This window comes from Brienomyrus brachyistius, chromosome 1, assembly GCF_023856365.1.
Source record: "Brienomyrus brachyistius isolate T26 chromosome 1, BBRACH_0.4, whole genome shotgun sequence".
NCBI lineage: Eukaryota > Metazoa > Chordata > Actinopteri > Osteoglossiformes > Mormyridae > Brienomyrus > Brienomyrus brachyistius.
Genome location: NC_064533.1, coordinates 15,114,115 through 15,127,044, shown reverse-complemented (window position 1 = coordinate 15,127,044; position 12,930 = coordinate 15,114,115). Strand labels below are relative to the sequence as shown.

The 12,930-nt window shown below is 46.5% G+C and overlaps 1 protein-coding gene across 1 annotated transcript in view; it reads left to right on the top strand.

Annotated features, from left to right (window-relative positions):
* Window positions 1-375: 375 nt before the first annotated feature.
* The window catches only part of LOC125705011 (ras-related protein Rap-1b), a 37,480-nt gene continuing 24,925 nt past the window's right edge, over window positions 376-12,930 (top strand). Inside the window, exon 1 of the mRNA XM_048971302.1 lies at window positions 376-503. The gene's annotated coding sequence lies outside the window, so the exon portion shown is untranslated. The remainder of the gene's footprint in view (window positions 504-12,930) is intronic.

The window sequence follows — 12,930 nt, the reverse complement described above, 5'->3', positions numbered from 1 at the left end:
CTGGAAAACGAACATTTCCCAGACTAGATATGATTTTAATATATAAAAAAAATTACAATTTTCTATCATTTGACTGCTGTTGTTCACAAAGTGTTTCGTTTGGGAACGATTGACACTGTGCAGTGCAATTTGGTTGCATATGAATTTCAAAATATGGGCAGAGACTACTTTAAAAATAAACCGACTTCATGCCAATGCGTTACAGAACCTGAAGACACGCTGCATGTCTGCTGTGCTGTTACAACTTGCTGAAGATAACAAGAAGCTCGCTTCTGCTTCAGACAAAGTACGTCCGAGCGCAGCTGACAGCTTGCCCTTCCCCCCTCCCCCACGTCTCTCATCCAATTGCGGATGGAGAGGGCGAAAAGTCGGCTTCTGATTGGCAGTCGAAAGAGAGGCCGCGACGTCATGCAAAAACTCAAAACCTCACCCAAAGAGGCGAGGGCGAGCCGGTGGGGACGGGGGTGCATACGGACGGGATCGACGGACGGAGAGGAACGACGGTGAGTAATCCCCCCACTCAGCTTGGGTTAAACAAAAAAAATTCAGCTTCTGGAGGCTTTGCACGGGTAGGGGCTAGTTTGTATGAAATGGGGCCGTTGGCAAGCGACGGGCACTGAAGCTCATGTGTGACAGCGGTACGGATGAGCGGACCGGTTTAAAGCGCCAGATGAGCGACAGGAAGAGCGCCTCGGATGCCGAGAACATGGCGGAGCCCGAGTGAGGCAGGCAAACTCTTCAAACATTACTGTCAAGAAGAGCGTTTCGCAAGTCGCTTCCGTGCGCAGGGCGAAACTTGCCGGCCGCGGAAGGGTTTAACTGTTCAGCCTCCATCCGGGGGGGGTGTTGAGAAATGGCGGTGGGTGGCACTGTGGAAGTTACGACGGAAATGGAAAACTTCTAAGGTTTTGTAGTTCAAAAGGCGCACTGGCATGTTCAGTTTCCGCTCACTCTTATCACGGTAGAGGAATCTTGTTATAAGCCATATTTTGGTCATTTGGGCTTCATTCGCAGGGTGCCCTGACCAGAGTGTTATTCGCCTTTTTATCTTTTATTAAGGCGCACCTCGTTCAGTCTAGGCGGCCGTTTGCTTTTGATGGGTCTGATAACGCGCCCCGCCTTGTCCGCTGCTGTCAAACGGAAAGAGTAGTTTTCTTCTAAGAAGCGAGAAAGTCCCGGCACGATTTGGGCCGGAGCGCCGTATCACTGGCGGGGTTCAGGCGGCCCTTTAACACCGCGGACCTACCCAGAGCCGTTAAGAACCGAACGGGTCGTACGAGGAAATGATGGCTTCCTGCGTGTCGTGGAGCCGCCGTGTTCCTGAACTGTTTTTGTCCTGATGGAGTTGGGGAAACATGACGGGGTGGCACGGTCGGGGCTCGTGTGTGGGATGTGTGCTGCAGGCTTTGTCCCACCTTTTGAAGTTTCGCCTGTCAGTCAGTTGTGCACTAATTCTTGTCCGTTCCTGCAACACAGCAGGGCGAGTCTTAACGTCAAACTCATCGTAACTTTTTTTTTGGTAAATTCCGTCAGGTCTACGGGCTAGGTTCTGGGGGGGCGCTCGCTTGGGTTATTCAGCGTTATTTATTACTACGAATTGCTGTGGCATGCTGATGTAAAACGGCTTTATCATTATTGCCATACATGTGAAAGACGTGGTCCAGTATTCTCAGAACATTTTAACGGAACAACATGCTGTAATAACATGCTGCCTGATTCCTGGGTAGTTTCCTCCTTTTGCAGTTTTCATTGGGAGTTTCTTGTGGTTGGCCAAGAGCATCATATCACAATTCCCCCCATCACTAGTTATGACACTGGCAGTTTTTGGAGAGGGATAAAGCTTCCTTAGTTTCTCTTCTTTTTTTTTGGAGTCTGTTGAATGGTGCCTCATGAGTAACTTGTTGCTTCTTGGACACTTGGAGTTGGGGGACGTTAGCGTGCCGTAGAAGGGTTAATGACTGGCTCTGTATAAAGTTCAGATGCCCTACCCCCATGTTCTGGGCGTTCATTTGTTGTGAGAGCACTGGGGACCTCATCATGTAGAGGTGGGGATGATCTTGTGTCCCATAAGGAGCACCAGGAAGGAACTCCTCACGGTTAGTTGTCATCCTGGATTCTGAGGAATGCTGTTTAGTGGTACTTTGGGGAAAAGGAACAATGTTTTGTCAGCTGCCGTGTGGAATGGCAGCTTAAAAATGCTACTGATCTGCAGTATTTGGGAATGAAGATTCTACATTTGTTTTGAGTGCTGTGGGTTTCTTGCAACTTGTTTAGTAGTGTTGTTCATATACTTCTAATGTTGCATAATGTGGACTGCTAGTTCTGAGGCCCTGAGAACATGTCACATTATGCAGAAGACGTTTTAAGCTGGGCGAGGTCAAGTGCACTCAGACTAAAGTAATCCTGTGGGATCCTGTCTAATGACCAGGCAGAAAATTGTACACTTGTCTGAATAGCCTTGCGAGCGGTGGAGGCAAATGGCACCTGTGACACTGACGTGTAGGTTGCTCCAAGGTTGTGCGTTATTAGGAATCTCCATGGGTGTGTCCTCGGGAATATAAAGATGGAGAACTCTTTTTCCCTCCCCTCTGACAGGCCTGTAAGTGTAAATGATGGGGGAAAGCTGAAGGCTTAGGTTAATTTTGCTGGTTAATGTAGCTGGAAGCCCTGAGGCAGTGATCAAAAACCTGGTAAAAATTGAGTGGAGCAGGGTCATGTGTTGCCAACCTGTCTGCCCAGTCTGCTTCCTCCACGGCCATACCACTCTCATGGAATGTGGTGTGTGTGTCATTTTCCTACATGTTTCCGTAATTTGAATCACACCCCATTCACCCTTAACAGAAGTCCACAGTCTGCTTGGTGTTTACAGACCTGCGCTCTTCTAATAACTGCGCGTGTGCATGCGTGTTCCTGGCCATATATAGTAGCTGGCAGTGTGAGAGTCCTATTTCGTGTGCTGGGGCATGTGCAGGTTTGGTCTCGTCGGTTCTGTCTCCCGGCTGCTCTTTCTGCTTGGCTGCCTGGCAGCCTGTGTGTTGGTTGTCTTTGCTGAACTACTCCTGAACTTCAGAGCAGGGCACTGTGTCAGCGTGTGCAGGGTTTCGCTTTCTGGTGCAAGCACACTCGCCTGCCTGCATCCCAGCTGAGGGATTGCATAAGCGTCTTCCTGGATATCCTCTGAGGCAGGGCAGGGCAGGCAGAGCTGGGAGTATGTGTGTAGTAGTGAAGACCCTCATGGTCATTTATTTGGAGACTGCACAGTATCTGACCTGCCCTTTTACTCTTTTGTGAAAATGCAAAGGTTTGTGGGAATGTGTGGTTGCTGCCCATTTTCATATTGATTGTTTCAGCAATAATTCTGAGCATGCCAGACTGCCTGCATGTCCTTTTTCTGTAAATATCTCCTGCATGTTTGCAGTTAATGGTAGACAGGTAGAAGTATTTGCCATGTCGTCAGCTTTTGATTAATCAACAACATTTTTTCTCCTGGCTTTTCAGTGCTTGTCCCTGGATTACCATCTATCAGGTCTGCTTGTCTAATATGGATCATTTGTGATTAATTTTTCTTTCTCCATCCATCTGCTTTATGTCTGCAAGACTCTTAATTTCTGCATGCTGGCTTGTCACTTTGAATATGCAGTCTTAAAACTGTTAATTCTCCTTTTATTGAAATGAGGGAGTGTTTTTTCCAAATAAATCCTTAGCAGACTGATGGATTTTACTGCCATGCTGTAGTAAGAACCTGCTGTGGTGGTGGATGAAGTTATTTACTGTGTGATTTCTGAACTCGCCACTGCTGAAATGCTGTAGGTTATTTTTTGTCTCTGCATTAGGATGGAACAAACTGGAACTTGATAATGCAAATGAATGATGTTTATATTTAGAAGTCTAGCACTGTCAGCTCATGCAGCAGGGTAGACTAGTCAGATGTGAGAGAGGCCTAAGGTCACTTACTTGCCCTCACGATATCCAAGTATAAGATCCTTAGCATGGTCATTTTATTTTTCCTCCTCTACAGTATTACACCATCTGTACTCTGTTATGTCAATTCATTGAGTTTGTTAGCCTTAACCAAAACACAATATGTAGCTGTGCTCGTGTTCAGGAAAGACAAAATGTGTGTGTGCGCAAAGTCACCGCTGTGTCTGTTCAGTGTTCACTGAAGGAAAAGATTGGGCAAGAGGAGACCAAAATGTCTGTGTCTTATTTCTTTGGGGCTTGCAGGCATGGCCGTATGAACCGTGCGCGCGTGGCCATCCATGGTGAGTGGTCTTTGAGCAGCTGTCTGTGGTGAGCGGCCTGGACGCGACTCTCTGTGGTGAGGTCTGACTATGAGCAGTAATCGGCTGCAGAAACACAGTTGCTCCATTGCCGCTGTCATCCAGAGCAGCATGCATACTGATCCCATTTTCATGTCGGGACATTTCTGTTGGGGAAAGTCATGCCAATTTACGCTAACAGCAAGGCCCTTTATGGCCCCTGAGCCAGACCTCTTTATGTCCAGATCGAAGCTGGGCTCCACCTGTTGCCTGGCACTGTCCAGGACCGAAGCATGTTTGTCTTTTTACGGTCCAGTCATTACCATAACATGCATGCTGAAGCTTTTGCTGAAACCTTAAAATTGATCTATTGTGGCAGAGTCATAAAGCTGAAAAATGCCTGCGCTTGTGTTCGGAGTGGTGACATTGCTCTGATATGCTTTTCAAAAGGGGGACAGTCTTGTGTTACAGTTTACCTTCTCTCCTTAAGGAGTCTTGTTATATGCTGCCCCCTGGGGTGCAGTTTGAAGGGAGTTTCTGGACATCTTTCAGTCCCCCCCCCCCCTTGTTCTTTTGTGGTCTGTATACATAACAGTGGAGGAGTTGCCCTCCCTCTCCCACTCCGGCTGCTCCATGTCCCATAGCGCCCCTGAATATATACTGCCAGGATAAAGCGGCAGCACACTGGGCCGGCGTGTGACGGGCACACGGGTCGAGTCCTGCCTGTGGAGGCATCGCGGCAGTGTGGCTTCACCCGGGAGCCAGCCATGAAGAAGCTAAAGAGAAGAAAAATGGTGTTTGAAAACTCAGGGCTTGAGAGGGTTTCGTTTCGCTTTCTCCGTTTCCCCTAGGGATAACAGTGATCGCTTGCACGCTTATCTGTAATTACGTCGGTATTTTCCTCTTTTCCTGGGGAAGTGGGAGAGAACGCTTTTCCGTTGCAGCTAGGCTGCCTGATATGGCGGCGTTTCGTTGAGTCGCCCCGGGGGTCTGCGCCGGCACGCCTCCGCCAGCCCCTGGAATGTTTAGTCATTCCACGCAGGCTTGAGTGTCTGCCGTGCCCCCAAGGCTCAGCGTGTGACTCCCCCGCTGGGCCTGTCGCTTTTCTTTACCTGCCACAGGTCATGTGACATTGCGTTGATACTGCGATGAAACCTCGTTTCCCAGCAAAAGAGCAGCATATATATTCAGTTGCTGGGCGACCTGCAGTAGGCTGACAAATGATATGATTCAGGTCTTGACTGCGGTCTGTATTGTAAGATCTAGCCTGTTCTTTACATGGATACTTTCACCGTACCCTAAAAAGAGTATGTTTGGGGAATAGTACTTAATGATGGCACTGGTTTTATTTAAGGTTTATCAGGGGAGAATGGTACTGACTCCTGTGTCAGGAGAGACTTTCATGATAGCTAATCTTGAAAAAAGAATTTTTCATCTTTCCTACGCCTCACATTCCCTGCCCATTTCCACAGACAAGGAGATTTAACTGCATGTTAAAGCAAGCCCTTGAAAGGGACCTGAGATGTATTGGAGGAACGCTGCCTTCCTGGAAAATCTCACGTGATCTTACCAGTTCATTGCAGTCATTGTGTGCATTAAAGACCTGCTCCATGTCTCCTGACAGCACTGGAGGTCGATTGCACGCCGCATGGTGGCTCCACATGTTTCCCCACTCTTCGGGGAGATGACGAGCTTGCTGATTAACATTGCTGTAGAATTGCGACTTAGAGTCTCGAAAGACTAGCTGGATTTGGACTGGACCGGAGTGAGTGCCTTCGGGACAGACCGCTGATTTGAGGGTTCTCAGTGATGTCATAGGAGTGTCCTGACTGACACGCAAGTGCAGAGTGGAAAATGAAGGGCCAGAGGTGGTGATCAGCCGTCTGTCGCCAATGTACAATTATCGTATTACAGCTGAAATGAAGCATGTCGTGATTTTTAACTCTGGGTTTGAAGCAAGCCAGAGGAAGGCTCATTAGGAGAGCTAATGGGCAGTGTGAGGAGTTCAGGCACATCTGCCTCATTTCTGTGGGGACTGTCTCGCTTCATGAATTTCAGGAAGGAGCTTGGTTTTCTTTCATAATGGGGCCCAGCTGTGTGGGGTTTCACTTTCGAATCCCCAAATGCTGTGACTTTCGGAACTGGTGGAGGACTTTTTGCTAGGAAATGTTTTGGAGGCCAGATACGGGAAAGAGTGGCCTGTGAGTGACTTACTGAGCTGCCCTGCAAATGTACTGAAAGTGCCGAAAATACTCCAGATTTAAAATACTCAATTTCTTGAATCGGCAGCCCCGAGGTTCTGTAAATTTCCAAAAAGCTGCTCTCTGCTCGTAGTCCAGTTAGGTTATTCTCTTTCATTCATCTTTCTATACTTGGAACATTAATTGTTCCTTGTGTGATGTTTATTCTGTCCTAATTTGAACCATTGTGGGTTTATTTTATTTACTTGATGGTGTGTCCCTGTGAGTTCTGTTCAGGCCAACACTGGTAGAGAGACTGGAAGGCCCCAGTTTGTTTGTTCCCCTGATCTGGGAACCTTAAATCATTGGACCAAAAGAGAAAAAAAGTCCATTGCATCATTCTTTTGGGCTCCGCTGAACAAAATGCCGGTGGTTTTAGCCTGGAAACCTCATATGCAGACCCTTGAAAGCAAACTAGATTAAGCCATGCTCTGCCTATGACATCAGCCTCTGAAAAACTGCTGAGTGGTATCAAAATAATCAGTTTTCCTGTCCTCATATACAAGTTGTCAAAATTAGCTTTGGCCATTCCTTCCTGCCCTGTCCTGTTAATGGGTATTATACAAATGGTTATTTTTTGTAGGGGTAGTGGTAATAACTCATTTTAGTGAACTTTTAAAAAAACATAAAGCGGAATGCATAGTCCAAGCTAGTTAGTGTCAGATTTCTTTAACACTTTGGGTTTTCTTTTGGTACCAGTGCATGAAATAATTCAAGAGGATTCTTTCGTATAATTCAGTAGTTAAAAAAAAAAAGGGGGGAGGGGAAGCTCTGCAGCAAAGACCTGATGTCAGGATATAGTTGAAAGTGAAGTGTAACTAGAGGCAGAGTAATACTTCCTTACTCTTCTCATGACTGGTCTTCAGTGTGATTGGCCACGGCCGCAGGAAATCTGCTTTCCCTGCGCCGCACTTTCGGCTGTGCAGTTTCGGTAATTCCGTATGCAGCTCGTATTCCTGTAATCATTCGGGCCCTCTTACACTGGTAAAACATGGCATTTATGAGGGATTACATCTCTGAGTGATCATCTGTATCCCATGATGCTGCTGTTTTCTGCTGATTGGTCCTCTGGACCCAGAATGCTCTGGTCTGCTAGGTGGGAAGGTTTGAGAAGCACAGGACCAAGGATATCAATCATTCACTGCTGATCCTGTCACTAAACCTCAAAAACATGGACCCGTCATAGGGATGTATGTGGAGGGGCATACCCCAGTGGTTTATGCCCCTGTCAGACTTGTGCCATTGTGTCTCCAGGCCGACCCGGCAGCCTGTGTAGTCACCAGAGAACATGTGACTTTACGGGGGCAGCATGTTCTTTCAGCCTGCTTCTACCAGACAGGAGACTTTTTATCTCTTGGCCTAAGGGTGCGCCCCGTAGGATGTGGTTTCCTGTGGCAGCGGGGCTTGGTCGTGAAGTCAAACTGATGCTCCAAATGTGACGACATCTCTATCATGCAGCAGGCGCCTGCACCAGAATGTGCCACGAGCCTGATAAGTGTGAACTGGCTGAGCGCTGAGCTCTGCTTGTTCTAGCTGGTTGTAAGCTGTCAGAAAAAGAAGCTTGGTGATGGAAAGTCGTTCTTTGTACTCGCTGCCTGATCGTGGCCAGAATAGCCTATTCTGACATGCTGGGTCCCTGCCTCCATTAGTCTAATACCCTCCAATGTGATACTTTATCCCCTTAACGTTTCTGCTTCATATTGAGGCATAAGACTTGATCACTCTTTAATAAACCGCTCTGCTGATTTGAAGGCGACGCCTCACATCCTCTGCATTTAACTACGGGTGTGTTGATGATTTTATGTATGTATTTGCCTGAATGGGTCTCGAAGTCCTCAAATGGCCGTATGTGTTCAGCATGGCTCCATAAGCATCTGCGAGACGCTTCTGTGTGGTCTGGTGTCGGCGGCCTCCGATCGGCGGGTGTAGAGCGTGGGTGGGGTGGGGTGGGCTGGCGCCTCGTCGCTCTGGCATTCAGCGGAGCTTGCTGCATGCAAATGAACAAAAATTTATTGCCCTCGGGCGCTTAATGTAGAATTGAAATGCCGTTGTCTTGAAGGCTCATTAAGAACCAGTTGTATTTCTCTCCTTTCCTTCCATTTATTGTGCCGGTCAGCTCTGATTAGGAACATCGACCTTGCCGACTGTGAGCCGGTGATGATGCTGTGCTCCCCGATGAGCCACCACAGACACTGTCGCATGCTCTGGAATCTGGATGGTCGCGCCTACATCATGATTCCGCAAGCTTTGCTGTGACTGGTGTTTTTTCCTCTTGTGCTGGAGGGGACGGGGATGGGGGGGGGGGGCGGACGGTGCATCAGAGAAGAAATTTGGCCTGTCATTCAGACCCAAGCATCCCCAAATTTAGTGTGAAAGGTTAATTGTTTCGATGCTCTTTTTGTTGCCCAGTACTATTTTGGGCTCCTGTTTTTATACTTCGATAGCCCTTCATCTGCAGATCTGATCATGGAAAGACTTTGGGCTTTTGTTTACCAGCCGTTTCCTACATCCACTTCCTCCAAAATTACACCCAGGGAGAGAATGAGTGGAATTCATTTAAAAAAACAAGGGGGTGATAATTATACATTTGAGTCTCTTATCTTCGCTGTTGTGGTGCTCAGACACCCTTCTCACCACACTCACCCCCCCAGCACCACCTGCTCAGACATGTGATGGGGTTTCTGGCTAATCACAGCCAACCACCTTTCCTGGCCACGCCCACACTGGGGCTTTTTCCTGAATGACTGTCACAGCCCCCGATTATCATCCTCTGCAGCCTTCCTCATCCTGATCTTGATACGTTTAAAGTGACGTCAAAATGATTTCCCCAGGAAATGCTGCATAAACTTGCACTTACACAACTGACTTTAGGTCCACGTTACTCTATCCAGGAAAAGTATGTGCATGTATGGATGGCTGGATCTTTCAGACTGTTCATGTTTAAATATACAGCATAGTTAATGTATTGGTTCTTCAGTTTTTAACGCATGTTCATCACATTTCAGGTATTGTGATTGGCCTGTTTAAGTGTTTGTAAATTATCGTCCCCCCCTCCCAGCAAAGGTTTTGTTGGTTAATCATGCTGTGTAGTCTGCACAGTCACAGTAATGCTTCACAGAAATTTCTGTGCATACTGTGAGGTGCTGTTAAACATATTCAATCTATTGCGGGCTGCGTGTAGATTGCACTAGTCTTAAGTCTAAAACTAGGGGTGATATCACATTGCAATATGTGAAATTTCCAAGAGTAGTATTGCAGTATTTTATAGAAGAAAGGAGATCATATTACCTGAAATTATCTATACTATGATGTACTTATGACACACACTATTGGTAGATAAGTTGATGGTGTTGCTGCGAGTTGTCAACAGACACAGAGCAGTGCCGACAAATGCAATGTGATTATTGCACGTGTGTATATTGCGATGGCATTGCTGAAATGAGATCGCGCAGCCCTATCTAAAACTTTAATTTTTGTGCCTTCAGTGGGAAATAATATGCAACTGTATGCATCAACATGTCCTACCTGTAGATGCCCTTCAAGCATCCAGACCTATTTGAGCTTCTCTGAACACAAAAAAAGACTTGTGCATTACTGTGGATCTGTCAAATTGTGTGTTTGTCTTTATCGAAGGGCTCATCTCGGGAGCGCATCCTGTGTTTGCTCTTTCTGTCTTGAGGGAGCCTCGCCTGTGAGTTTCTGGGGCTGTTGCTTGTAGGGCCTTGCAGAACATAACATCTGACGTGGCCGTCCTCCCCGAGCAGAACATGCTGCTGTTTTTTCTGAGCGTCAGTAAAGGATGCATGGCTCCTGTATTGCTCGGTCATGCTACTGCAGGTTCTAACATTTGCTCCATGTTTACTTTGTCTGCCCCCCACCCTTGAGACTTAGGAGGGAGGGGGCTGGATGTTGACCACATGGGGGTTTTTTGGGCTTTCCTTCCAGCTCTTTGTGCCTCCTGTCAAGGCATCGTGCAGAGTAGGTATTTTAGATAATCTGCCGCACTGGTGTTTCTATGTTCTTAAAGGCATTTTTCGCGCTCTGTTCTTATCGTGCCGGGAGTCTTGCGTGAATAATACATGGCCGCGTGCGGCTGGCTCTCCGCGTGGAGCTGCTCCAATCCTCGTATCGGCCGCAGGATCTGTCTTATCACCTGGAGCTGTTGAGGGTTGGCAGCGCAGCCGGAGCCTGGAATCCCTGGGGGAGGGGGAGCGGAGTCGTCCTCGTCCTCATCTGGAGCGGCTCAACGAGCTGCTTAGGAAATCTGACTGCATGTGTAAACTGTACGTGCCATGCATACCCACAAGCTAAGTTGTGTGCTGTGCCCATAATGCAGAGATTGTTGTATTGAGTTATATAATCTCTTAAGGCCTCCTGATTATCTCTGCGTGCAAACTTTTTGTTGCTGATGAATTGATGATTCTCTTGTCTGTCTGGACTGTCACTCTTGTGACCCAGAATATCAGAATGTTCCAGCCTCCCTACCTTTTCCAAGGGACGCAGTTTGCTTCCCTCTTCGCCCAAACTTGGCAGCCATCAGTGTGCTTCCCTCTATGTCCTCCAGTGGGACTTGCCTTGGAGTTTTTTCCTCACGATTCTGAAATCCTGCAGTTTGTGTGTTACACCTTGCAGGGTTGTTAGCGAGACAGCATGCTACCATTCCGTTGTGTTGTGTTAAACTGTAATCGTGTGTGTGTGTGTGTGTGTGTGTGTGTGTGAGTGTGTGAGTGTGTGTGTGTGTGTGTGTGTGTGTGATGAATATTTTAAATTGTTTTTACATGTTGTGGGGACTATTTCTTTCAGTCCCCGCAAGGGGAAACTCCATTTTATAAAAATCTGAGACTGCATTGCAAAAAATTTTTTTTGTTTGGTTATTTATGGTTAAGGTCAGGGTGGGGGTAGGAATTAAGGTTGTCTTTGCTGTGAACAGGATTTTTCCCATAGAAATAGATGGCCGGTCCCCACAAAGATATGAGTGCAAACTTGTGCGCATGCATGTCTGTGATTTCAAATAGCAGTGCAACGAAAATGTATGCTCTTTGAATATCTGAAAGTAGCGGTGGCCTGATTTGGAAATTGATACTGATACATAATTTTTTTCATCGTCTAATATTAGCTGGTTATCGGTAACTTCTGAGCTACTTGTGCAGGCAGTGATGCGGGTGTGGAACCTGCCAAGCCGGGGAGGGGAGGGGTTGCACTGAAACATGCTGGTGCTGATTAGCAGCATGACGTCACTTTTTTTTAATTCTCTGTGGACCTTGAGAGGTCTGCGAGCCAGAATTATAAACATGTTGCTGGTCTGTACTTTGAAACAAGTGGTGAATGAGACAATGAATCCCTTGTCCTCCGCTATGGGAAAATAGCTGATCGTCCCTTATAACCCGTCTTTATTATTTTACTAGTTGTCTTTAGCTCGGGGGCTGCTAGTGCCGCACGGTATACCGGTTCATACCGAAAACCATTTTTTTATTGCCATAATATAAATTTTTCTGATACCACAATACCGTTCAAATGACCCTCACGGCGTTTGGAAAGTGCCGCAGCTGGAAACTGTTTAAGGGGGAACCTTTTTCACTGCTGCACCGCTAAAAATGTACCACGAAAGATCAGAAATGGAAGATATAGCTGATGCTAGAGTTGAAAATAATGAAACACTGGGGTTGTCAAAAATCGATTGTCAGAAACTAATCGATATTAAAAATTAGTATCTGATTAGATACTCGTTCACCATTATTGATACCAACAGTGTGATTTTTTCACCTCATTTTCCAAACTCCACACAGCACCACTACAGCACACACACACACACACACACACACTCGCGCAGCCCCTCCCTTCTTCTCAATAGCCGCTGAACGCATTAGTGCTGGTTAACACACGCATACCGAGTTGGCCGAACATGGTATATGCTGCAGTTGAAAGCACTTCGCAAGCTGCCTTAGTTTAAAAATAAATTACGCAAAAGTGCCGCTTGGAAGTATTTTGCATGGAAAGGTTAAGGGTGTTGATAAGCCTCTATGCAAACAGTGCTACAAAGTTGTGGTGACGAAGCAGCACGTCAAACCTAGCGAAGCATCTTAAAGACCGACATCCCGACTTTTATGAGAAATTTTGCGAGGTCAGTAAAGTTTGCGTTCCAACAACACAACTATTAAACATTTATCAAAAATGTTAACTTGGCCGGCGCACACCTTAACATTAGTCGTGTATCTATAAGCAGTTAGCCAACAAACACGTTAGCTGTGTGTTATTAAGCTAGCGGATAGGCGCAATGGCTAATAAATAATATAATTAATGTGGGAACAGTGCAAAAACATAAAACAAAAATGTGTCCTGTAAAATATGGTGAATGCCAAGTCATACTGTAAAAAATAAAAAATACTGTTGTATACCGTGAAACCAATATAACTGAAATAAAAATACCGTGA